Source organism: Furipterus horrens, unplaced genomic scaffold (assembly GCF_987537825.1).
Source record: "Furipterus horrens unplaced genomic scaffold, mFurHor1.1.pri manual_scaffold_5, whole genome shotgun sequence".
NCBI classification, from domain to species: Eukaryota; Metazoa; Chordata; class Mammalia; order Chiroptera; family Furipteridae; genus Furipterus; species Furipterus horrens.
The window spans coordinates 32,046,084-32,072,595 of record NW_028327175.1 but is presented as its reverse complement, the minus strand read 5'-3'; the positions used below and the strand labels follow the sequence as shown (position 1 = coordinate 32,072,595).

Genomic DNA, 26,512 nt, shown 5'->3' with positions numbered 1-26,512 from the left:
TTCTTTTCTAGTTTTGTTTTCCTGTATTTATATAAATTTAAAGTGTTTTTACTTTATAGTATGATGTGCTTATAAAACAAGTTAATATATTTTTGTTGTATGCTGAGAAAACAAAATTACTTAATTTTAATTTTTAAGCTAGTGGATCTTCAATTGGAGATTATAAGATGGTATATTGTGTATATAATGAAAATATTAATTTATATATTTTCTTATATAATAAATTATAGCCCTATTATTTATAAAACTAAGAATGTACATAAATTTTAAAATTGGGACCCCTACCAGTCCTTAGACTACAGAACCAAATATTTCTTATTCTACACTGAGTATCCAGAGGGAAAAATAGGTATTCTGAAAAACAAGCAGGAAATGATAATAATACTGAGTGGCTGTGGTGGTTTAAAATGGTTACATATTTTTTGTCATTTATCTGATAAAGAAAAGCAGTCTCTTTTCTCCCCCTTAGTATCTGGGTTTTCCTGGTGTCTGTTTAAACCAAGTGACGGAATTGACTTTGTGTGCTCTTATGGTTTCCAAGAATGGTACTAAGATGTCAGTTTCTATTCTTATATTTGGAACGTCCCTTCTTGATTCCAGCTTTCATGCTGTATAGAAGCCCAAGCAGCATATGGAGAGGCCCATGTGGAGAAGAACTGAGGTCCTCAGCTTTTAGTTTCAGATGAGCTTCCAGCAGGCATCTAGCACAAACTGCCACCAATGGGAATTGGGAAAATTTGAACCTTCTAGCCATTCCAATGCTCCAGCAAACACCATGTGAAGCAGGAGAGCCTCTCAATAACCCCAGAGAACCATGAGATATAAATCATTGTTATAAATCAATAAGTTTTGCTGTGTTTTCTAATGTAACAATAGACAACAAAATCAACTGATTTTGCATTTTTATGTTACTCAATTTAATTTAAAAATAGATTGCAAGAAAATTAAAAATTCAGCAACCGCAATAAAATCCACATAAGTACAGTGAATGAAATAATGCCATAGAAAATTGAACCCATGATAAAAGAATAAAATTTAATAAATTTTTCATGAATATAGAGACATATTAAGAACAACTTAATGGGAGAGAATAGAAGCTAATGATAGGATAGAAAATGGATGATTGATGTGTCTAAAGAAGACAACAAAATAAATGAAAAGGAAAAAGAAAGTACTGACATTATAGAACACAAATTTCATAAGCTGAAGAAGGACATATACATGCAGACTGAATAGGCTTAATAAGAGAAAACATTTAACAATACTCGAGAAAAAAATACGTTTAACATCCAAGCACAAATAAACTTATGTGTGCTTGGGATTTCAAAGATTATAAAGTGCTAGAAACTTTCATTTCAACAACAGTGTTTAAATATTACAGAAACTGGTTTCTCTACAGACTTCTCTGCAGTAAAAAATGTAAAGATAACGTGGATAAAGACTATGTATAGAGTTTGAAAGCAAATATGAAGTTAGGACTAAGAAATTTATATTCGTTCAAGTGTAAAGACAAGAGAAATACCTTTTAAGACATGGAAACTATCATAATTTATCTCACCTATATAATCTTCTTGAGAAAATATGTTTCTCATTCTCTTATCTCAAGAACCCTAAGGAAACAATCTTTCTGTATCATCTAGATTTCTAAGCTATGATCTTTTTATTGTTTTATTCTCTAGCAATCATATTAAAACCCATGCTCCAAACTTTATAACACTTTAAGATCAAACACACTCCTTTTCTCCTTCTGTCTGAGTCAATTCCCAAGTTCTAGATCAGCTTATGCTTCCATCCTGAGAAATGCTGGACAAAATATAACTCAGCCAATTTGATGATGCATCATAATAAATAAAGTGTGGCATAGTCTAGGTTGAAAATGCAGATACTGGATCTAGACTGCCTGAAAAAGAACCCAGTATATTAGGGCAATACAAGTTAAAACCACGATGAGATGCCACTGCACACTCATTTGGATGGCTAAAATTAAAAACACTTGACCATACCAAGTGATGGCAAGGATGGAATGAAATCAGGACTCCCATTCACTGCTGGTAAGAATATAAATAAGCACTACCAATTTAGAAAACAACTGGGAAGCTTCTTAGCAAAATAAATAATGCCTACCATGTGATGCAGCCTACCCACTCATAGTTATTTACCCAAGAAAAAATAAAATATATTCATATACAGGACCTAATTATCTGTGAGTGATCCTGACAGAATTATTTGCAATAGACAAATGGAAACAAATCAAATGCCCATCGAAAGGTAAACATGCTAAAACAGAGCTTTGTGACAATTTGTTAAACATTTGTCTATTTTGATTTTTATCAATTAATTAGTATTCTTTGAGAACAGTTTTCTAATTAGCAGGAAATTCACTTAATTCAAATTCTAATTATGCTTTTTACTCCTCCAATAGTTTCAAATGATGTCATGAATGACAGTGTCACATGGTTTGTAGAAACAGTCATGCCTAGAGTATCTTCTGACCTGTGCTCTGTTGATCTAATAAACACAGAGGTGAGAGTCCTTTACAAGACTCATTTCTAGGGAATCTAGAACAGTCTTCAGTGACTTCTGCCAGCTTTCTGGTTCCCAACAAAATGAAATATTTGCCCTGGCTGGTGTGGCTCAGTGGATTGAATGCTGGCCTGTGAACCAAAATGTTGTTGGTTTGACTCCCAGTCAGGGCATAAGCCTGGGTAGTGGGCCAGGTGCCCGGCTGGGGTGTACAAGAGACAACCTCTCTTTCTCCCTCCCTCTCCTCTCTCTAAATAAATAAATAAATAAAATATTTAAAAAATGAAATATTTAGCTATTTGTTTTTAAAAAATTGCTGTGAATTAATGACAAGATTATCAATCAATAAATTCAGAGATTTACATTCTTTTGATTTTAGATATAGAAAATAGATAGACTTGAAAATAGATATACTTGTCCATCTTAATTTGTTTTGGCACCTCTTTGTTTGATGGTAAAACCATCATAGTACTTCAATCATTTATTTGCATTAATTGTAAACAGCTAAGAAATCTCTTGTGATTTTGCCACTGCAAATTAGGATATTAATTTTATTTTTCTCTGGAATTCTTTCTATTTTCTTTTCTAAAAAAACAATGTAGAAGATCAGATCTGATTTTTCTGAATTACATTAATAGCAAATTATATTCTTAAGACATGGTTCTATTTGTTAATTGTTTTTCTTTCTATATGTCTTAGGTAAAAAACTAACACATTTTGTCCACTTGATTTTGAACATTAGCCCTCTGATCCCAGGTCTTAGCTACACTCCAGAAATAAGTGAGTTACCAATGGTCTCTGTCCATAGCAGTAAGATCATTATTTTTTTAACATTTCAAAATCTTATTATTTTATAAGTCGGATAAATGCCATTTTCAATTTTATTTTACAAGTCTGTTCTTTTAAATCATGTATGTATGTATGCATTATTAATTATATATGTGACTGTGCATATTTAAATGGGCATATTTCCATATATGTATGTGTTTCCATATATATATGTGGGGGGGGGTGTTTGATAACTTACTGCCATTGCCTAGATCTTTCCTAGATGTCATCTTATGAGCCCTGCATCTATCATTTCAATTTATCTCATTTCCCATCTTTCTTCCTCTATTATCTTGTTCTTAACGCTTCTTAGCATTTATCTTGTGCATCACCTTTCTCTCCATTATAATGCAAATCCTAAAACAGAGGTATTTGTGTTCCTTTTGCTCATTGCTATATTTTCAGAAATGCCTGAAGAGTGCCAGGCATGTAGTAGAATTTAAGAAATATTACTTAGCAATCTCTCAGTCTGTGCCTACTTCCAGGCCTGCCTTCCACACCTAGCCCTGTCCTTACACACAGAGGAGAGTGGAAAGACAATGTGCCACAGCAGTCTCTCCCTGCCTGCTCACACAACTATGACAACTCTAGTGAGGGAAAAGAGAAGGAGAGCCACACAAAGTGGTCAGCACCTCATGGTTTTCTGTGCACAAAATCCAACAGATGCCGTAGTCAGTTAATGGACTGTTTGTAGCACACTAAGAACTGTGTAGGAGAGGTTACAGGTTTTGGTCTGAAGTTAGGGGTATTTGGCAAACTATTATCTTAAGTCCCTCTTGTGTAAAAAAAAAAAAAAAAAAAAAACAGTTATAAACCTAGAATATGACAGCCTCTAAGGCTGAGTCATTCCTGAACACACTAGGCTGTTCTCCGCCTCTTCACAACCTCCATCGCATTATATGGGAGCTTGGAGGCTGGTTTAATTAAAGTTATCTGAATAGTGTACAGTATGCCAGATGTTCATAATAAATATAATGTAGCTTATGTAATGCTATGCCATCATGGAATATATTGGAATGGTTGTGATTATCCATTATTACCCATAATAAATCTAAATTTATTTCACCATTTTTAGGCATTAAGCTTTTCTCAACCACTATAAATTAGCTTAGTATTTGAACTTTGCCTTTTGTTGAAGTTTTTCCAATAGAGATAATTAAAGAGCTCTTTTGGTAAAATTAGTTCACTTTATTTCCATTAGAATTAAACATACACATGGGATACTTCAGTCTTTGATATTGATGTTTATGATTGATATTTTAAAAAGCAAATATAAATTAAACCTTTTTATTTTCATTTTTCCTTTAGTGTACAAAGATAAAGACTCTTAATTTAATTTCCTAAACTTTATTTCCACAGTCACACACTATGTAACATTTTTGAATACAGTAGACTGCTGGATATTTTCTGAATGTGAAGAAACTCTTAGCATCTGGACAACGCTCACCTCTTTTTCTACAACTGTAACCAGCCCCCTCCATCTTCACTTGAACAAGGAACACTGGGGTGCAGGGACTGAATTTCCTCATGAGTAGGGCTGAGGAACAGCAGTCTTAAGGGATGTGTAGAGCAGTTTACTTTTCTTAAAGATATATTTTTGTAAAAAAAAATGCATGTATTTAGGTTTGTTTCGTTGTTTGGGGAATGATGGCCATTGTGAAGCGAAAACTGAACTCCTTGAAGCTCATGTAAACTCATACTCCCCCCTGGGTCTGCAGAGAAATCCTTTTACCCACACAGCCTCACTCCCCTGACTGGAGGAAAACTTGGGTTCAATCTCTTTGTTAAGAATTAGCATAATAACTAAGTAACTTAATGAATCTTGAGAGGCAGATTAGACATTGAAGAGTAAATATGAGATGTTTTAATGTAAGAGTTTGAAGTTAAGGATATAAAGTTGGGAGTCATCATTATAGAGATGGTTTGTATCCTATGAGCCAGAATGAAGTAATAGTGACAACGAATGCATGGGAAGGTCAGGTTGTGTCCAGTGAGGAAGGGAAAGAGGAAGAGAGAGAAACGCTAAGAAACCCTCATCCACATTTAAGAGTGAAAATTGAGAATGAACACATAAGTAGATGGGCATTCTTTACCGGGTGTGCAAACTAGCACAAATGTGCATTGGCATGGGTGTCATTAAGCCCGACTTTTGCTTCAAACTTCCATCCTAGGGAAAGGAGTTTGCAAACACAGTGTCTGTTTGTTCTATTTAAAAAAAAAATGTTTTAAATTGTATTTTGCAATTTTCTTTTGGTAAACATATGGATGAGTTAACCAGAAGGACTGTTTATTAACTACTAGACTTGATCAATCTTAAATGATAGAACAAATGAATCTGAAATCAATAGCATTTTTGGTAATTTTTGCTCATTTTCTGAGTGAATGCATCCTCAAACAGAAGCAAACCCCACATAGGACGGAACAGCTGATTAGAGAACTCAGTGTTTAATTGGAAGTTCCCCATATAGGCTTGTTTAACAGCAAACAGACCCATTTTCATAACCCACACTGAAGAAAATGAACAAAACCATAAGAGACATACAAACGAAAAGGAGTGAACTCATTCTGATCAAAGTCATTTGACTGTGTAAGGAGACATTGTGATGGAAAGAATAAATAATAAGAAAGTCTATTTGAATCTAATTCTGGACTGGAGTAGATTGCTATCACAAAAGGAGGCAAATGCAGTGAACAATTCCCACCAATGCGGACTCATTCATTCTGCTAACCCAAATCATAGTGGAAGGAGCCAAACCATTTTCTAAGTCCAGGTTAATTCAAAATTTACATTTTTGCTCAATAAATCAACTCTGTCAGGCAGTTATTTCCCAGATTAAAATTGGGGTAAGTATCAAAAGAAAATTATAATCATAAAGTTATTATTTGAAATTTTACATAATAGAAACAATATTTAAAGTGTGTGACAGGCCCTTAGAAAGTTTACCAACATTTTTGGTGAATTTTAGTTCTAAACATAGAGCTATTATTATAGCTGTATTTCCATAACAATTATTGCTAATGATTAATATTTTTATGTGATGTTATATACACAGATATGCTGAATAAGTAGATGACAGAGACTAACTGAGCAAAGAAATTGATAGTGGTTATAACACACATTTATATCTTTGGAAAGAGTAATGTGAATCAAAGAAAACTGTACTACTCTTAAACAGTCGTATTTTTAAAGTATTTTAATTCCTTCAGAGTTAGAATTATAGTCAAAGTTATTTAAATTTTAAAACAATTTTCCCACTGAAATCTTCACAAAAATTGAGAAGACTAAATATGATTACTACTAATCCTTTAATGTGTCCGAACAATGGCTAGATTTGGTTAAATGTGGGCAGAATTGGATGCCTGAGGATCCTGACTCAGGAGCAACAAATGCCCTAATATCTCCAAGTCAAAAGAGCTCCCTGCCTCCACGATTAGTTGATTCTTCTTGCTGCTGTAATAAATCACCACACACTTAATGCCTAAAACAGCTCCTCATTAGTTTACAGGTCTGTATGTCAGAAGTTCAAAATGGGTATCATCAATGGGGTACAACCAAGTGCCTATGGGGCTGTATTCTGTGTGGAAGCTTCCTTGATTTTCCAATTTCTAGAGGTACCCACGTTCCTTGGCTCATCTTCCCATCTCAAGATATTTTACTTTATTTCATCTTTAAGATTCCTGATGCCTTGTAAAGTAACACATAGACAGGTTTTAAGACCTAGGGTATGCACAACTTTGTGGGGAAAAGTATTCTGCTTGCTACCATTCCCTTAAATTATTTTCATCCTTGTAATTTCATTTGAAGATGACAATTTATTATAGTTCTTGGGATCTTTACTTCACTGATATTCTTTATTAATAAAATGACCTGAATATTTAGATACAGGAAAAATGGCTTCTTTTCCAGTATAGTACAATCTGAGATGTTTGTCCTCTGATTCCATCTGGAACTTTAGGTTACTACAACACCAGTGGAGAACACACTGTGGCACCTTCAATGTGTACCCAAGGAAGAGTCTAAGTCTTCATCATCATCATTTATTCATTCAACAATCCTGATGAAGTACCTACTCCATGACACGTTCTCATCCAGACACTCAGATTCATCCATGGAAAAACTTCCTAGCATAAGGAGGCTGATGATATACAATCAACATAATTAGTTGTTATATTTTATAGTTATTTTTATGGGTTGACAAAAACTCAAGGGGGAAAAAGCAAAATCAGAGCGTATTAAGGAAGATTAGAACTGAGGAGCTGGGCAGAGTGGGAGAAGAGAATAATTGGCAACTTAAAAGTGACTGACTCAGTGTCCTCATTGAGAAAATGACACCAGACAAACATAGGGCCCTGAAGACATCCAGAGGAAGTGTTCAGGTCTCAGGAATAACCACTATAAAAGCCATTAGACAGGTGTCCAGCCAGTCAAGGAACCCGGCACAGATGCTGCATGGTGAGGGTGGAGGAGGTAATATCAGAGTCAAACTGTGGAAGCTGTCTTTCCTTGCTCATCTAGGTCTGCCATTATCATCTCTGTCCCTCTTGCTTCCCCTCAGGCCATATCTATGCTCCCCTGACCTCTTGTTTCTTTCTGCTGTCTTCGGCCTGCTCCCCTTCTGCAAGCTGTGGCCTTTATCAAGACAGCTCTGTCCACTGCCCTCTCTGCCCAGCCCTTCTCCCTAGGAGTGCTATCGGACTTCTGCTCCTAGCCCAGGATATTCCCCATCTCCTGGAGTTTTCTGACACAGCTACTCACACCTCTTTTAAAGAGTCCATTGATTAAACCCTCTTCAAATTATTCTAATCTGTGTGTGTCCTCTGTGTCCTGCTGGAACCTTGATTGACACAGGTGAAAAACCATGCAGGGATTTGCAGGTCCTTATAAGACTTTGACTTTGATCTGAGAAAATGGGAGGCATGTTGCTGTGAATGGGGCCTTGAGATGATCTCACTGACATTTAAAAAGGACCTCTCTATGTGTAGAGAGTCTAAGGGTCAAAGCAGATAGATGGTGACAGTGAAAATAAGACCAGGGGATCTCTTCAGAGGCTGTTCAAAAGCACCTAGAGGAGATAGTGCCTGAGTCCAGAGTGAGATGTATTTTGAAGGTCCAAACAACAGAATTTCTGATGGATTTAGATGAAAAATGTATGAAAAAGGAAAATGCTGCCAAGATTGCCAATGTAGGCAACCACAAGGGTAAACCTGCCATGGGTGACATAGGAAAGATCATGGATGGAACAGGTTTGGGGGGCTAAGATAAAAGTTTCAGATATGAACATGTGAGGTTGAGATATAAATATCCAGGATGGATGTGGCCTTTCCTGTCTGTACCTCTTTGGTCTCATCCGCTATATCTTTCCACTCACTGGTTCTCTGGCAAGCACACCTGCCTCCTGACACATTCTGGAATCCATTGGTGAGCCCCAGGCTGGTGAACCCCTGCCTGAAAGACACATTCCCAAGTGACTTTCTCTCTCTCTCATCAAATGGTTGTTCAAATGATACCCTTTTATCTCAACTTTACCTGTTAATTTCATCTGTTAGACACTCATGGTTGACTCCCACCTGTCTGTCATGTGAGGCTAGGCACTGAGGATCACAAAATAAAAAAATAAGTGGTTTCTTCCCTCATAGATTTTGTGTTTAGCCCAAACATGTTAAATAAAAAGAATCCAGAGGGACTGCCTCTAATTTTTCAACATCTCTTTGATTCTTTCAAACTTCATCTGCCTGCTAATATTGAAGCCATGTGCCTTCAGGAGAGAACTAAGACCTTCTCCAGATGTTCTTGTCAATTTTGGCAGCAATCGTATTTTTATCCAATTTGAACATATTTCTCTTGATTAATACAAGAGGCTCTAAGTAGAGGTTTTTTAAATTTTCTTAACAGCTGCACAATCTTGTCAGATAAGATCATGAACAGAATGTTCTTATTTCAAATGAAAAGATGATAGACCCTTATTTCCCATTCACCTCTTGTAGCATTTCTGTTGAGGTTCAAAGCTTTAGATTTTAAATTCTTAACTTCTCTCATCACTGGTGTGATTAGAATGCAGTAAGAAATGTACCAAATGTGCTTACCAATATAAGCAAGAAGAACAAAACCTTTTTCTTGATAATTTTATAGAAGTTTTACATCAGATGGAGAAGATGCTTGAAGCATCTGGGGTACCTACAAAAAATTAGAAAGCATCACCCTCTCCACAGAATAGTGTTAAGTTTGACTTTGAACCATTCCCAAGCATCACTGTGCAATAATGCTTAACAACAGGAAAGCGTTGACAGAACATTGCCCAAGACGGCTCCCAGGCAATAAAGAATTATTTGCAGATCTTAAAATTTATTTTTAACCTAAATTATTTAAATTGGCATCAGGCTGCTTAACAATCAAAAGATGAAACTGTATATTCAACTAATGATCCCACATTCATTTACCAGAAAACCTGGGTTCCTCTGTTTCCTCTTGGGTGACCAAACCCATTTACAATAGAAGTGTCATCAAGGAGAGGACCGAGCCACATGCAGGGTAAAGATACCACACTGGTTGTCCCATTTCATAGCACAAAGAAATTGGGGAAATCCCCAGGAAACCAGTTTCAGAAATAAAAATACTGCTATTTATCTCATGCCTCTTGTACTCTTCCATTCTTTGAGAGCTGAGTGCCCGAGAGTGGTGAAGGATCTTATTAATTTTTTCCCCAATCCCACATATGAAGTAGCTACATTTTTCCCATAAGATTAATGAGCTAAGTTCATGTGAAGGTTATATGTATTCAGCAAAAACCTGGCAGGAAAATTAGGAACACATTTAATGTTATTTGTCATTAAAAATCACATGCTATTCTATTTTTATTGAGTTCTGATTGTTGAGTTGCTTGCCAAAGAGCAAGACTCAAATGCTATAAGAAAAAATAAATCTGTTATAATTTGGTGAGTAGAAAGGGAAATGTAAAAATAAATCACTTTTAAATACTTCACATACAAAAATTTGCAAAAGCAACTAAAGCAGGAAGCTGTAATTGTCACTAAAATAACAGCTATGTAAACAAACACCAGTTTACTTCACCAATATGTAGTGGGTTTTACAAAAAATTACACAGAAAAATATCTCTGTGAGGAAAAATTATTATAACGCTTGAGAAACATACTGTGTTTTATATTTTGCTATTAATCAAATAAAATAAAATATGATGCAATTTAGACTAAAGCAGAGAGAAAAAATAAGGGATTGGCATAAAGTGTTGAGGTTTGTTGAGAGATTGTCACCAAATGACAATGATGACGAAAGTTCAATATGTGTGGTGAAAAGACAAGGACGCACCATGGCTAACAATATTTCTCCCCTAGCTCCTGCTAAGGACAAGAGATAATGTTGTCAATCATTTGCTGGAAGTGCACTTACCCACATTACCCATTATTCTAAAGCTCTGTCTAGGATAGACCCAGTGTAATGCAATTTAAGGCTAAATGGAGATTATGACTTCATGAAGGCTGAACATAAGTTTTCAGTATGTTCATTTTCCCAGTGCCCAGAAAGTGTCACAATTAAAACACTAAAATGTAATCTGTGTTTTCTAATACGTAGTTGAAAATAATACTTGATCATTTATTAGAACAAATATACAAAAAAAAAAAAAAAAAGGAGAGCAAGGGTGACAGCTGAGAGACAAAAACTAACATGAATTTCCTGGGCAATATTTAATATGGATTAGGTTATTTCCAAAAATTTCATAGGCAGGTGAGTTGGAACAAACTTTGCTTCTGGAGACAATTGTATTAATACTTCCCTGTCCCACAGCCCACACCTCTGCTGTTCCTTTTCAGCCTTTTTTATGCTCACCTATAACAGAAGCCTCCTTTCTTCTTGGAAAGCTGCTTTGAAAACACCTAGTTTGATCATAAAAGGATTCTTGTTTTCTTGTCTTAGATGCCCTTGATTCTGTGAGTCATCACCTGATTTTCCTTTGTAAATGGCTGATCTTCCTCATTCTTTCTGTTTTGGGTGTAAAGATGCTCCAAGGAAATGTATGTTAAAGTTCTGTCTTACAGTACCTGTAACTGCAACTTTATTTGGAAATATGGTCTTTACAAATGTAATCAAGTTGAAAAGAGGTCATAATGGACTAGAGGGAGCCCTAAATCTGAAGGCTTGTATTCTTCTAAAATGAGCATGTAAAGACACAGACATGCAGGGAGAACTCTGTGTGGTGACAGAAGCAGAAGAAGCGATGCACCTGTAAGCCACAGAAGCCAAGGACTGGCACAGGAAGCAAGAGACACAAGGGGCAGTTACCCACCCTCAGGGCCTCTAACAGGAACCCATTATGCAACACCTTGATTTCAGAATTCTGGTCTCCAGAACAGTAAGAATTTGCTTCTGCTGTTTTAAGCCACCCAGTTTGTGGTATTTGTTACCATAATCACAAGAAACTTGTACACTCCCCACCCTCTCTACTCCCTAAAGCCACATGGGGCACTGGAAAGACTCTCAGTGGTTTGGTGGCATCTCGAATGGGAACAACTCTCCTAGACTGGAGGAGGCAAAAGAAACAAATTACTTAAGAGGGAAAAAGAGGTAAAATACTAAAATCTATGAATGTCTTGAAGTAGGAAAATGTGCTGAGCAATAGTAATAGAGGAAAAACATAAGAGAAAAGCAGTGTTCCTTTTAAGTTAAAAAATAAATATAATAATTATGTCTGATATGCCTTCTATAAAAATGTTAATTTTTAAAATCTAACAACCAAAGAAAAAATTTTTAAAAATTATATTTTTCTTGAACTAAAATTATAATTTCTTATTTCTACAGTAGGGAAAACTTTCTAGAAATTACATATGGAAGTTTAATTTTTTATAGTTCTATCATAATGGAAGTACAATTAATCCAAACCTTGTGACTAAAAAATGAAAACCTCAAGAACATGTCAAATATTGTTGGAGAATAAAGCAAGTTTTGTTAATTATATTCATGCTGTTAAAATATTATCCAATATTAAGAACAGTCTCTTAGTACTTCACAGTATGTTTTCACAAATTATCTTAAACTGAAATGATATTGATGATAGTTTCTTTAGCCTGAACTTGCAGGCAGAAACTGTTCGCTAATTCTTATTTTCCCTGATTAATGCACAAAGTGTAGGAATTCAAAAGCATCTTCTTTCTTCCAATCCCATGTCTGTCAAAGAGGGGGAAAAAAGCCTCCCTGGTTATCTGCATTCAGCTTCTGACTCCACAGAGATGTCGAGAGGATAAAATGATCACATGTGCGCAATTCCTGGGGTTCCTCAGAAGTAACTTAATTTGCCTACTTAGAGGGTTTGTTGAGAGGATGAAGAGAACTTATTCCTGTGAAGTGTTGTGCATGTCTCGGAAGAAAAGATTGTGTATGTGGATTGCTCTCATCCCATGTGTTAAAATGCAGAGAGTTCAATTAAAGTTTATCAGTTTTTTTTTTTTTAAAGCAATGAGAACAGTCCTGACCCTCGAAGATGTGCAGTTTATCTTGAAATTGTGCCAAATAAGTCTCTGGTTACTCATATTATTAAATTTCTGTTTCAGTTAGAGGTGGTAGGACCAACTTTAGCCTTGGACTTGATAGTACTATTATCAGGATTTATTTGTCATGTTTATTTAAAAATGAAAACAGGAAGAACAGATGCTCATTTTTCTGTAGTGTGGTTAAACTTATTTTTTATTACTAGAAAAGGACATAAACACAAAAACATTTAAAACTTCAAATATGGAGTTATGTTGTGTGTTCCAAACTTGTCAGTCAGGATTCCTAATTCAGAGTCTTCTCCCGTTCATTATTCACCAAATATGATGCGTATGGATGTAAACAAGTGAGGTGTGTAACTTGGAGGATACACAGCTGAGACCTGCTGTTATCAAGAAAATAATGTTGATCACTGGTGCACAGCATGTCCCCCAAATCAGTCAGCTATGTCTCTATCACCACCTTTCCTTCAAACTCATTGACTTAAATAATAATCATTGTTTTTACTCATGTGACTCAACTGGTTCAATCTGCTGTGGATCAGTGAGGCCTGGCATTTCCTTGCATGTTTGACTCAAATCTTCTCAAGACATGTTCATTCCAGGCACAGGCTCAAGGGTGGGAAATGTTCATTGGATGCTTTTCTTATGACAATGGCAATTTCTTACATTGCCTTTAGTAGTATCCCATTGACTAAAGTGAGTCACTCAGCTGGGCACCAAACCCAGAGGAGGGAAGCTTACTCTGCTCATCATATTAATCCTTACATTGGTAATCCTTCGCGTTAAACTAACACAAAGCACATGGCAAAGCTCAATACAAATGAGCTTGGAGATTGGAAAATGTAGGAAGAGTGACTATTTCTGAAAAATAATCTAATCTACCACATGCCCAAAGATCATAATGAATTGTTCAAATTCTAAACCCCATCACCTCTGAGAATCAGGAAATGCAAGAACATACCTATAAACCAAAGAGCTGCTTTCACTAGCAAGAGAAAGAAGGTTTACAACAGATTTTGACTATAATTCTATTCATTTGGTTTTTCTGATATAGCTTAAAGGCGGTTTGAATTCTATTTTTCATAATAGAAAGAAGTTATGATTTTATGTAATCTCTACTCACTTCTATTTAGACTTTTAAATCTTTTTAATTATTTGAAAAGAAGATAATGTTCAATGAACTTGAGTTATAAATAATAAAATTAAGTTCTTTTGTAGCTAAATATTGAAGCAAATTCATTTGAATCTTGATTGAGACATTTTGTTGGAGAGTAGGGAGTTGTATACCACAAGGTTGGATTAATATAAATTGATTTGTCCAAGGTTATTTGTTTAGATAATGGAGGTAATAAAAGGAGGGCCCAAGGTCTCAGAGAACTGATGTTCTGAGACATCCTATCCTGTCATCATGTTCAAAGCAAGTTCACATTGGGGCAACTCCATTTAGGCAGAGAAAATTCAATTAGGATCATTCTGTGGACTGAAACTCCCAGGGGTACCAGAATAGAAATATGAAGATCCCCTTGTCTTAACAAACTATATGCTAACAAATGACATTTTTTGGCCCTGTCTTAGTTAGACTCCCTCCTCTATGTGTGTGTGTGTGTGTGTGTGTGTGTTATATTTTCTGAAATGTGAATAAAAGTTTGTTCATGAATCAAAGTTAGTTATATATTTATCTTTTATTCATTGTTTTTGCATATATCTCTTCTTATTTAGAGAATATAATAAATTATGTTCTCACTGTAGGTTCCTCTCTTGGTTCTTTGCTTCCTGGGTTGAGAGATGGGTCAAGTTATGTTATCCCAAACCTAATGATGTACTGACAGATCTGTTAATATAATTATATGATTCTGACATGGATAGCAGTCCTCCACTGTAATTTAATAAGTGTGAATGTATTTTACTACAAACACAAACACATAATATTAACTCTAAAGCAAAAACAGAATTAATATACATACATGTGTTTTCCAATATGGGTATTTCCTTGCAAATGCTAATGAACTCTTTGTACTTAAATTATTTTCCGAGAGCAGATAAAACAGTTAACCTGTAAAAGCAAAGTAATTTTTCCTGTGTAAACTCTGGTTTTAGAGACCACAGAAGTATTTTTTTTTCCTTAGAATAAGAAATAGAATCATTGATTTAAACTTTACAAAGAAATAAAACCTCTAACAAATAGTATTCTGGAGACTTTTCATATTGTTACTTTGACTCACTGCAAGTCACAATGAAATAATACTGAATGACAGTCTGAGATCCACCATAAGGGAAATATATAACATAGAAGATCAAAATGTTTTCAGTGTAATTATTGAAGTATGCCCTGATCCTGCAATGGGGGAGCACAAGTGCACTTGGTGGGGAGGACTGGGACAGCCCTCAATGTGTAGATGCCACTGCTGCTTGAGCCAGGTTCTGTCACCCATAAGGTCCTTGTCATTTCAAGGCTATCTGCCCCTTCTGTGCTCATCACCCTTCACTCGGGATCAAAGCCTAAGCTCAGATGGCAATTGGGTGGTTAAGTCTGAGTAAGTGCCAAAGTCCACCACCTATCTTGGATATTCATAAACTATTTCTTAGGACCAGAAGTATAAAACCCAGGGTTGTCAAGACTAAAATCACAGAGTGTTACAAGAATAATCATAATTGTCAACAACACACCTCCAGATGATGTCTAGTGAAGTCTCTTGTGCAAGAAGCATCCCTATTTCCAGGTCCTTCTTTGACATTTGGGGAATGCAAAAGGTAATTGTGGATTCAAAGACAGAAGAAGGAAGTGGTCATGTTTTCACCATTAGTGGCCATATTTTCACCAATGGCAGAAAAGTACATCTTTCAACAACTTACCATATACTGCAGCTTACTGTCAGCTATCAAATAGGATGCTGATTGATTCCTCTTAAAACACTGGTGACGTTGAGATCCTCCTGGCCACACTACACAAGGCATGCACACCTCAACATTTTGTGCATGCATATACATGTATGCATGTGTGTGCATGTAGATGTTGGTGTCTATGTACAGGTGCTATCTCAGCTCCGATCCTAATTCATACATCCAACCACTCTGTTCAGCAAGTGAAGCCAGTAACACTTATAGTTTCTTGTCAATGCTGCGAACTCTTGGTAGCAACCTGCTTCCCCCTTACATGGAGAAAAGGGAACTTGACAGGGCGCTCTTTCTAAGAATCTCCCTTAAATCCTCAGTACTACCTACAAAAGATCATAAGTAATGATAATTTGCTGAAAGCCTCAGGGTAACTGGTGGGAATTTTTGTAATCTGTTTATCAGGTTTCTGGAATTAAAACTGTCTATAGATATAACTGCTTTTATGTCCCAAGCTGGGCAGAGCTTTGTCCCCAGTCTTGACTCTTTTGACTATTTCCTCCTTATTGAAACCTCCACAGCACAATAACACAATTTTCCTTTTCCTTTGGGAAAGGGGCTTGGTCTTAAACTATGCTCTTTTTTCCAGCTCCATTATTGAAGGTCCTAGGAACTAATAGATTCATTGACTATTAGGTAAATACATATTCATTGATATTCAATGGCATGTGTCAGTGGGCTAACTGGACTAGATAATGGACCAAAGGGGAAATAGTAGAGAGCAGATTAACTATAAATCTTAGAATATTGGCTTGAGCAGCAGAGTATGTGGTGATACCATTTGCTGAGATGAGGAAATTATATGGTATTGTTTTTCCTAAATTCTGAGTTATTCAAAGGGATTAAAACCAGATTGGACTTTAAGGAAAGTATTCTAATAGAATTTGAACTCCTATGTATAGCACAGTATTCAAAGAATGATCAGTACAATTTTTCCCTCGTCCTTAGTCATTTAATTTCAAGAATAAAGATCTTTGAATAAGGAGTTTGGGCACACACTCATGTTTCCCAAGAATCAATGCTGATCACCACAAACAGTACATTTTAGCTTCATGCTAAGAAGGGAAACCATTCTTCTTGTTGACCATTTTTGGTTATATAGAAAGTAGAAAAATCTTTTAAATGACAGGGTTTGTTTGTTTGTTTTTTGTGCATTCCTTGAGCTGAATGACCTTCTTGTTCATGGTTTTTGTTTTTGTTTTTTTAATAATTCTCTCAGTAAGTAAGCAGCAAAGCTGGGTAAGAGCTTTATTCCTTTATTTTCATGTAAACCTCACAAGTCAGAGATGGGGTAGTGTTGTTAACATTGCAATCATAATTAGAAAATGAGTCACATAAGTAAGTTCTCTAAGGATTTTTGAGAGCTCAAGTGTTGAGCAAATAACTTAGATCTTATGCTTCACTGACACAGCAGTTATCTGAGTGTAAGGAGTACCTATGCTAACCAAGATGGGTCTTTGAGGTAGATGTCTTTAACTCTTTTTGTTTCTAGCCAATAATTACATGTGGTATAAAAAAATCATGATTTACCCAAGAAAAGCAAAATTTACTCAAAGAATGGGAGGACAGACCCAATGTTACAGAAGTACCGGGACACCAGGTACCTGAACAATATGTAGATTACCTGGTTGTTGAAGACTTGACTCCTAAGAGAACTGTGAGAATTATTTTATTTTATTTTATTTTATTTTATTAACTTTAGAGAGAGAAGAGAGACAGAGAGAAACATTGAGTTATTGTTTCACTTATTTATGCCTTACTTGGTTGTTTCTTATATGTAACCTGAAAGGGAATAGAATCCATGACTGTGATGTTTCAGGATGATGCTCTAACCAGCTGAGCTAAGTCCATCTTAAATACCACACTACATTGGCAGATGTTCTATAAGCATCTGTGATAGTACTTATGGCATGAACATTTACCTTTTTAAGTAGTCTCAAAACAAAGCATATCCTAATTTGCATTGTTATGTAAATGATAGCACAATCTATTACCTGAAAAGCAATCTTTTATCTTTCTTCACTGTGTTCTTACAGGAAAAAACATTGTAACAAGGGAGCCTGAATATTTAATGATGTGAAAGGTAAATAATGACAGAATTAGCCTTTTGGACCAAGTGGGCACTGCTGTCACATTAATGCTAAACTTGTTTAATCCTTTTCACTATGGTTTTTAAAACATAATTGTAGTCATTTTAGACCCAACAATTCTTTCAGGGAGCAAAAGAGTTACAAAGAATATAAATATTACGGTTAAAAAATACAATTTGGAACACTTTGTTTTAAGGGGGAAAACAATTTTCAATTCACAAAACTCTGCTGCTGTAAATAAATGGTTAAGTAAGCAATCAATTAATGACTTTATTGCTAATGAGCATTAATGGATGGTTATTCACTATTTTAATTGTTAATATAAAAATTGGTTTAATTGTTTACTTAAAAAGATAGATGTGAATTTATTATCTTAGAAAGGATTCACTTTAGTTCATAGCCTTTCAGTAGATTTTGATCTCCCTTATTAAAGCACAGTAAATAATAACAATATAAATTAACTTTAGTAAACATGCATATGCCTTTCATTTCTTCTTACAATTATGACTATACTTGACTATACTCCAGAGATAATGTCACCTGGGTTTTTAAACAAGTTGGCATCATTGTCATACATTATCCATGCACTTCTAAAACAGAAAGTTTTTCAACATCTCATAAAATCTTCATTTGGTTTGATTTTTTCTCCCATATGATGTGATGAACTTTACAATGCAATCTGGGTTTTTTTGTTGACTTTCATTTCCAAAATGAATTAATTCTTCATTGTAAAAGCAAGTGATCCCAGGCCATAGTTCATGTTGCTTTAAAGACAGAAATGCATAAGCAGATTTTAGATGTAAGAAGGTTGGGTCACATTCTACTTTTCAGCACTCCTGAGCTACATATTCTGCTCTAATTTACTTCATCAAGTTTATAAAAAACTTACCTTCTTATTCATCATGTAAGCAATTATTATTATAATGGTATAAGCAGTGCAAAACTCTAGCCATATGAGGAAAAGTGTCCACATTCAATTATGTAATACTGAACTTCTTATCTTCTTGAGGCCCAAATGAAATAAAATGCAAGTTATGGATAATTGGGCCATGGACCAGAGCAGTAGCTGAGGCAGTTATGAAATTAGCAAAGCAGTCCTTGAGAGAGATATCCACCTTCACTTCATGTTATTACTTTAATTCTGGCTCATCTTGTCTCCTGAATAGGTCCTTGAAACTTATCAGTGCCTCACATATACCAAGAGATGGATCCACAGTATAAAGTTCAGATAAATGAAAATTTTAAAATATAGATCCTTTAATATAAAAATAGCTAACACTTTCTCTGAGATAGAAATGCATTATGCTAAAGGACATACTATTCTTTTGCTTTTAAATTTTTATTTGTTTTTTGCTATATTGAGGTATACTTAAAGTATACAACATGGTATTTTGATATACATATACATTGTGAAATGATCACCGCAATCAAGCTAATTAATACATCATTGCTTCACCTAGTACTGTGGGTGTGTGTGATAAGAACACTTAAAATCAACTCTCTTAGTAAATTTCAAGTATACAATATATTATTTTTAACTACAATCACCATGCTGTATATTAGATCCCTAAGACTCATTCATCTTATAATTAAAACTTTGTACCTTTTGACCAATATCTCCCCATTTCCCCCTTCCTCCAGCTCCTGCCAACTCCCATTCCACTCTCTGGTTCTATGAGTTCAGCTATTTTAGATTCCATAGTACGGTCATGCAGTATGTGTCCTCCTGTGTCTGGCTGATTTCATTTAGCATGTTCTCAAGGTTTATTCATGTTACAAAGTACAACATTCTACCCATTTTTAAGGCTGAATATACATATCATATTTTCTTTATTCATTCATCAACAGACCCTTGTTGTTTTGGACATATGTTTGGTTTATTTTACACTACTACAGATGTCCCCTGTTTCCCTCCTTTTATGGCCCTCCAACTAGCCCCAGCCCCCAGCACTTACAACATTGCTGTCTGTGTCCATGGGCTATGCATATAACAGAGATGTTATTTGGCTAATCTCTTTAAGTCCACCCAGCATACCTCTCTATTCTGAGACATGTCAGCCTGTTCCATGTTTACATGCCTCTGGTTTTATTTTGTTCATCAGTTTATTTTGTTCATTAGATTCCACATATGAGTGAGATCATATGGGTTGTCTTTCTTTGACTGGCTTATTTCCCTCAGCATAATATTCTTCAAATCTATCCAGGCTGTCATAAAAGGTCAGAGTTGTTCTTTTTTATAGCCACATAGTATTCCATTGTGTAAACGTACCACATCTTCTTTATCCAGTCATCTACTGATGGGCACTTGGGCTTTTTCAACATCTTGGCTATTGTAAATAATGCTGCTATAAACACAGGGGCAAATATATTCTTTCCGATTGGTGTTATTGGTCATATGATTCTTTTCATAGCTTGACTATTGTAAATAATACAACAATAAGCATAGAAAGGCAGATGTATTTCAAGATATCAATTTTATTTCTTTAAGTATATGTCCAGCAGTAAAATTGCTGGATTGTATGGTAGATCAATTTTTAATTTTTTGAGTAATCTCTATGCACTTTTCCATAATGACTGTACCAGTTTATATTGTCACCAGCAATGTACAATGATTCTCTTTCTCTAATCCTTTCTAATACTTGTTATAACAAGTGCTGAGGTGATATCTCACAGTAGTTTTGACTTGTATTTTCCTGGTGATTAGAGAAGTTGAACACTTTTAAATATGTCTATTGGCTTTTTTTATGTCTTCTTTTGAGAAATGTCTGATCAGGTTCTTAGCTCATTTTTAATCATGTTATTTGATTTTTTTTTCAGGCTTGTATATTGTTGAGTTCCTTATATATTTTAGGTACTAGTTCATTATCATAGATGACTTGTAAATATTTTTCCTGATTCTGTAGGCTCCCATTTTACTTTGTTGTTTGTTTCCTTATCTATGCAGAGTCTTTTTAATTTAATGCAATTTTGTTTGCCTATAATTGTTTTGTTTTGTTTTTTTGCCCATGATTTTGCTGTCATATCCAAAAATATCATTGTCCAATCCAACATCAAGAAACTTTTTCTTAATTTTGTTTATAAGAGCAACAAAAACAAAATAAAATAATTAAAAATAAACTTTACCAAATAGTTCAAAGACTCATACACTGTAAATTGTGAAACATCGATGAAGGAAATTTAAATAGGTGGTTAATAGAAACTTTTCCCCTGTTCATGGATTGGAAGAATTAATTTTGTTAAAATATTTATACTACCAAAAGTGATATATAGATTAATTGACAGCCCTATCAAAACCCCACTGTTTTCCTTTACAGAATTAGGGGGGAAAAACTAAAATTTATATACAACCACAAAAATGCCTCAAATATCTAAAATAGTCTTGAGTGTAAGAACAAGGTTGAAGGCATCATGCTTCCTGATTTCAAATGTATCACAAAGATACAGTGATCAAACAATATGATACTGGTTTAAAAACAGATAACTAGACCAATGAAACAGAACAGAGTCCTGAAATAAATAAGCACAGTTACCTTCAAGTGATTTTTGACAAGGGTGCCAGAACACACAATGTATAAAGGATAGTCTATTCAGTAAATGATGTTTGGAAACTGGATATCCACATGTATACAAATAAAATTGGACACATCTTATGCTATATATAATAATCAACTCAAAATGGATTGAAGACTTAGATTTGAAACAGTAAAACTACTGGAGATACCGATCACAATATTTTATACATGCTAATTAAACCAAAGCTCATGCCAGTTCTGTGAGTTAAGTACTGTTTTCACTACCATTTTGTAAGAGAAAAATCTTAAGGGTTGGGTAAGTTGACCAAGATCATGGGGATCATGTGGTGTTTGTTGCAATCATAATTTGAGCTTCAATAATTTGGATAAAGAATCTTTCTACTTAGTCTCTCAAGTATAGACACTAAAATAATAATGGGATCAAAAGTCAACCTTCAGAAAAAAATTTTAAAAAGCACTAAAAAGCTTAAATTATTAGTTTTCTTAATACTTAAAATTATATTATAATTGAAGGCTTCTAGGCAAGAATGACATTATGCTCTCACTTTATGATATTCAATGTGAGCACAAATATTTGTAGCTGTGTACTGCCAGTGTGTACACTTCATTACACATATCCTGATTATGATTGATTACAGTAGCATGAGACATTTGAATGTGATGCCTGGTTCAAGTAAACTTAAGTGTTGAAACAGCAGCCAAAATGCCTTTAATTTCTAGAACATGTTGAAAGGGAAAGTATGAGCTGTCAAAAGACTTCTAAATTATATCATATTTGATTGGAAACTTATAGAAGAATAGAGAATAATTAAAATCCAATACTCTACTAGGTTTAGTAAACAATATTGTTGATGAATAGTAGCCTTATGAAATTAGCATAAATAATCAAAAAATGCATTCCTCTGACCATACGATGTTCTTTTTAATATTCCTTGATTTAAAGAGTGTCATGGGGGCTCTTCATTTAGAATGAAAACAGCCAGGTAATGAAACATTGTAATGGTCATAAAGTGTGAAGGTTAAGATAATTAGACTTCTGGTGTGTAGGCTGATTTAACAGATTTCATTAGCATTTCACAGGAGCAACACTAATTTGAGCTAAAATCTTTTTACCAGCTGTTGGAATACTTCTTTGCAAGTTGTTGTGTAGGGTGTCCTTAGTACATGCTTTCTTTACCTTTTTTATTTTTATTTTTTCATAATTATTGCCAATGAGTCTTGTCTTAGTTGTTGGCATGCAGACATGCATGTGACAGAGTACCATGGTGCCAGGTGGCTTTCAGCCTCCAGCATTTAAAAGGACAATTCCAACCAGCCAGGGCCTCTTGTAGTAATAGTGCATCTGTTTATTCAAAAGAAATACATTCATTGCCCATTGTGGACCTAGCATGGAAGGGACAGTTGAGAGTAAGAAATCCTAGGAAATTATACCTCAGTTATATGCATTTATATTTATATTTAAATATAACTATTTATAAATATAAATATTTCCTAGTTAAATATAACTATGCAAATATTCATATATTTTAGTACTTAAAATGGCAATAAGATAAGCTTGTAAAGAAAAGAGTTCAAAGTTGCCGTGGCGCGGAGAAGTCTGCAAAACAACAGCCTGAGGATTGGACGCCGTCTGTCACCATGGCTAAAGGAGACCCCAACAAGCCGAGAGGCAAGATGTCCTCGTATGCCTTCTTCGTGCAGACGTGCCGGGAAGAGCACAAGAAGAAACACCCAGACTCTTCCATGAACTTTTCCGAATTCTCCAAGAAATGTTCGGAGAGATGGAAGACCACATCTGCGAAGGAAAAGTCAAAATTCGAAGATATGGCAAAGAGTGACAAAGCTCGCTATGACAGGGAGATGAAAAATTATGTTCCTCCCAAAGGTGATAAGAAAGGAAAGAAAAAAGATCCCAATGCTCCTAAAAGGCCTCCATCTGCCTTCTTCCTGTTTTGCTCTGAACATCACCCAAAGATCAAAAGTGAACACCCTGGTTTATCCATTGGGGATACTGCAAAAAAATTGGGTGAAATGTGGTCTGAACAGTCAGCCAAAGATAAGCAACCATATGAACAGAAAGCAGCTAAGCTAAAGGAGAAGTATGAAAAGGATATTGCTGCTTACCGTGCCAAAGGCAAAAGTGAAGTGGGAAAGAAGGGTCCTGGCAGGCCAACAGGCTCAAAGAAGAAGAACGAACCAGAAGATGAGGACGAGGAGGAGGAGGAGGAAGAGGATGAAGATGAAGAATAAAAAGCTATCCTGTAATGATGTGTGTGGAGTATGTGTGTACGCTCAGGCAATTGTTTTGCTAAGAATGTGAATTCAAGTGCAGCTCAATATTAGCTTCAGTATAATAACTGTACAGATTTTTGTATAGCTGGTAAGAATCTTTGTAGAGAAAATACTTTTTTCAAAATGCAGGTTGTAGCTTTTCGAGGGGCTACTACATACAGTTAGATTTTAAGGTTTTGGATATTAAATGTTTCTAAATATTTAATGGTTTCTTTAATTTCTTGACTCGTGTATGGTAGCACAGCAAACTCAGCAATTAGTATCAATAGTAAATTTTGGGTTTCTTAGAATGTTGCATTTGTTTTTTTTTTTTTTTAATTTGTAATAAAATTATGTATATAAAAAAAAAAAGAGTTCACACACACATACTCTTATGAACATGCACACACACACTCATTTATCTAGAGAAGCACAGGAAGCTGTCCTGGTCTGTCTCTTTACTTTTTGAATACACTAGGACCCTGCAGAGACTACCATAATTGAGTTATAGCCATCACCTATATATGAGATTCCAGCCTGAGCCATGGCAAGTCTAAGTAATAGATTGAAAAATACAATTATTGCTTACCTACAGAATTCCTTTGCTTGAGAGGTAAGGCATATATATCAGAAATGTTGTCGTGTTTTTTTCCCCAGGCCTATTCAATAAATGAACATTACACCAGGATTCTTACACAGAGTATCTCTGAAATGGGTTTTGTATTGATTTTTGTAACTACCCTGTTAGATGACGTTATCCCTTAGTGTGTCAGGTTTAGACCAGTCCGCCTGGAGCAGGTCATTGAGGTGATAACTGTCATTTGGAGGGACAGAAAAGCAATCATAGCTTTTTCATTACTTACTGTTTTCCCCCTGCAAGTGTGGGATCATTTGACATATTATGGCTTCTGTGATTTAAGCTGCATTCTGAAATTAAGTGCTAGAATATCATGCTATGGGTTTGGAAAAATCAACTCGATGCCACAGAACTGCAGGTCCTGTGGGTCACACATATCCATGATCCCCTCTAGATATTCATCTCAAATTATAAGAAAGGCAGGTTGTTAACTATATAAATAAATATACCTATATCTGAAAACTGTTGCATGCAACCCAGTAAATTACAGTTTTGTATTTTTTTTAAATTTTATATCCATTGCTAGAAAAAATGTTATAAACTACAAAATCAATTGTATCACAAACATGGATTGAAAGCACATGCATTTAAAAAATGGTAACATCTAATATGTAAAGGTAACATTATTTTAAAGGTTTATCATTTTTTTCTAGCAGTTACAGTTGGATAGTCCAACCTAAAAGCATGAGGGCAGCCAAAAATAAAAATAAAAAAAGAAAAGAAAAGAAAAGAAGGAAAGAAAGAAAGAAAGAAAGAGAGAGAGAGAGAGAGAGAGAGAGAGAGAGAGAGAGAGAGAGAGAGAGAGAGAGAGAGAGAGGGAAAAGGAAATTAAAAAAAGAAAGAAAAGCTAAAAGTGGAACACACTACTGAACAACCATTTCTAAGGGCAACCAAGAACAATCAAGAGGGTAAAATAGCAATATATAAAGGAATATTATGTCAATATATCCATGTGGAATGGTGAGAATCTGGTTCAGTCACAACATTGTGACCATATCAGGCATCCACCCCAGCCCCATCATATGACATGCTGCAGGAATCAGGCTGAGGGACCATGGGTACTATTGAGGTAGAGGGTACCTCACACAGGCTACCCTCTAAAGACTTACATGTGCCATTATTTGGGGACTACCCATGGTTCATTTTCCATGGAGCTTTGCATAACTTTCCTTCCATTCTACCCACTAGTTCTGTTCCAACAATTGTGATATTTTTATTAACTTTCAAACTCACACTATCTCTAACAATACCCCTGACTAATATGCTCCAGTCATTCCCAACATGAAATTTCCAAAATAATACATCGCAATGCAAATGAACCTTCAAATGGTGATTCTCATTCATTTCTCTACTATTCTGTTTCCACATTCTGGTCTTTTCCTATCTTTACTTTATCACACTCTTGTTTTTCCTTTAACTAAGACCACAATTCTCTTAAAACCAAAAAAAAAAAAAAAAGCACAAATGTTTTTTTTGTTAAGTGAAACAGAAATTTTCAGTTCTTATTCATTTGAATTTTCTGTGATATTATATCTATTATTTTCTCTTTGAACTGTCTCCTCTCATCATGTTGCTAAGAGTTTTTTCTCTTGTTTTTCTTTCTATTATTCTGGACATTCTTTTAAAAGTACGCATATCCTTGTTTAAATTTTGTCTTAAATTTTATGTCCATTGTCTACTGATGCATGACACATTACCCCAAAACTTAGCCCCTTAAAATAGCAAATGTGTATTATCTCACATATTGGGGGTCAGGTATCAGGGCATGTCTACTTGGGTCCTCTCTCTAGAGATTTCTACAAGGCTGCAATTAAGATGTTGGATGAAGCTGACGTCTCATCTGAAAACTCAACTTTGGAAGGATCTTTTTCCAAGCTGAAATGGCTGCTGGCAGAATTCAATTTCCCATTGCCTGTTGAATTGAGAGCCTTAGCTTCTAGATGGTGCTGGTTGAAGGCCACCTTTATCTCTCTGTCATCTTGTCCTCCCCCAAATGGTAGATTACTTCATCAAAGTAAGCAAGCCAAGAGGCATCAGGCCTGCAACTACTAAGAGGAGAGTAACAGTATTTTGTTCATCTTCTACTGATTAGATGCAAGTTACATATGAGGAAGGTGGTGTACAAGGCCATGAATACCCAGGAGATGGAGTCTCTTAGGAGCCATATTAGAAGCCACCTATGACACATATTACTTTTTCTGCTGTTATGGTTTAAATATTTTTCTGTTTTTATATGT

At 35.2% G+C, this 26,512-nt stretch overlaps 1 pseudogene; it reads left to right on the top strand.

Moving 5' to 3' along the window:
* Positions 1 to 22,947: 22,947 nt before the first annotated feature.
* LOC150008337 (high mobility group protein B2 pseudogene) lies at positions 22,948 to 23,827 on the top strand (annotated as a pseudogene).
* Positions 23,828 to 26,512: the final 2,685 nt, after the last annotated feature.